Here is a 2,197-nt window from a genome sequence, read left to right on the forward strand (position 1 = left end):
TTTCCCCACACCCCTGTCTGCTCAGACTGTGATCTATCTGACATGGACACATACCTACAGACCATTGTTAGCAAAGGTAACAGGTATTTGTGCTCTCCTTGAAAATCTACAGCCATAGCAGCTCAGTAACATCTTCACGAGGTTCTTACCAACACAATGTGAGACCAAGATGCTCATCAGACACTGCTGGTTTCCACCTGCATGGACAGAAGTGATGCCTTTTCAAAGGTGGTACCATGCCTGCCCCTGAACACAGCCATCCAAGGATCCCTGCAACCTGTGAGGACTGGGATTATTTTAAAGCAACACTGTTTACCACAGTAACAGCAGAGACTGTCTGTGTTGGGGAACCCGTGATGAGATCCCACCAAGTGCATTCAGCTGCAATTTGGAATAGCAGCAAAAACCATAGGCAAACCTTCTGGCAGGTTTGTCATCCTCCTTCTTACACTGCCTAGTTCTCAATGGCATCAAAGGCTTTGGTAGACACCTGAGAGACCATTATCTTAATGATGAGCTGCCCTTCATGTTGTTACACTTCCTGATGCCACACTACTTTTCTCCAGCCTCCCTCTGAGGCCTCAGCCATGTTCTACTCTGCCTCTAAAGGCAGGTTAGGCTTAAATTTAGGATTAGAGCTAGGAGAACAGATGCACCTTGTAGTAGCAAGTCCTGAAGACAATTTGTTTGAAATTCATGGAGAACAAAGCAGTGTGCCCTGATGAAGTGTCAGGCATGTGGCCAAAATCACATTGCTATGGACCTTCCCATGTCAGCCAGAAATTCTCAGCCTGCACTGCACACCTGATGCCCTCTGGGAGACAGGGAATAACCACAGCAGGCAGGGCTGGAGGAGCCAAGAGCAACAGCCACAAGTCAGCGAGGAGACATTGCAGCACAGGAATCCTCAAGGGCAGCCAGAGCCATCTGGCAGAGGTGGCAAAGTTCATGTCCTACAGAGGTGTCTGCTGTCACCTGGGACCAAAGGCTCCACAGGCTGTGTGATGGAAATCCTCCTGAGCTCTGCAGTGTGGCCAAGCAGTTCAGGCATCGAAGGAACTGACACAACCCTTCCCAGTTCCCCCAACCTTGCCTTTGCTGGCCACAGCCACAGCCACCTGGAAGCTCAGACAAGTCCTGGGAGCCACTGCCATGCTGGAGTTATGTGTCAATGGGTGGAAAGTGGTTGTTCCACAGCTGGAAGTGGAGCATTCCTGTTCCACGGGAGGCTGAACGGCTGCTTCCCCAGCCTGACTACAAAACACAACAGGAGGCCACTGTGGTGAGAAGCAGCAGCTCCCATGCCCCCATTTGCACAGGCTGAAGAGACTGAAGAGTCTCTTCAAAGCTGATGCAGCCCCTGGGGCTGCCTTGGCTGGCTAAGACTGGCTCATGAGTCATTGAAAATTACTTTCCTGTGCTCCAGCCCACAGGCTCGAGGGCAGGGAAGAGTTATGGTGACCCAGCTACCTAAAACACTGTCCTGGAGCAGCTGTTCTGTCTGTGAATGACTGAATGAAGAGCCCTGGGCTTTCAACAGGAGTAAAAACTCCATGAGAACTCTCAGGTTTATTCTGTATTCTGTCTCACCTCTCTTTTCCAGACCTTTGCTGTCTCCAGCAAAGTAGTCATGCAACTTTGATATTTGCTGTAAAAGGAAACCACAGCAGCAGCAGGCTGGTTGTCCGTGCTGCCTCACTGCCTGTGTGTTCCTGGTGCCTCTCACAGGAGCACTTTAATGGATGCTCCCAGCATCCAACTGCCTGCATGTTCAAAGAGAAGGGGAAGTTGTGATGTTACCACCGTCATGACCTTCAGAGAAAGGGCCTAATTATTCCCAAGCAGGCAGCTTAGTGCTGGGCAGCTGCTAATGAACATTGATAGGGAATGAAACGCATCCAGATGCAAATTTCAGAACTGGCTGAAGAGGTTTATGGTGGAGATGATCCTGTGCTGGCTGCAGCTTCATGGTTTTGCTGTGGCTGAACCTTCCCAGATTTCTGTCCATCTCAGACACCCCTTTTCATCCCTTTTTCCACATCCTCCCGAGCTGATTACAAACTGAATGCCCGTGGCCATTGCAGGGAGCAGAGCTGTGGGCTGGAGGCTGCAGTTTCTCTTGCAGGGACCATGTTTTGGTCTTCACGGAGGTCTCAGCAGTGCAGGGGCTGAATCACCACCTGCAGCAACTGCCTTT

The sequence above is a fragment of the Corapipo altera genome, unplaced genomic scaffold, assembly GCF_003945725.1.
Source record: "Corapipo altera isolate COAL_440 unplaced genomic scaffold, ASM394572v1 75, whole genome shotgun sequence".
Taxonomy (NCBI): Eukaryota; Metazoa; Chordata; class Aves; order Passeriformes; family Pipridae; genus Corapipo; species Corapipo altera.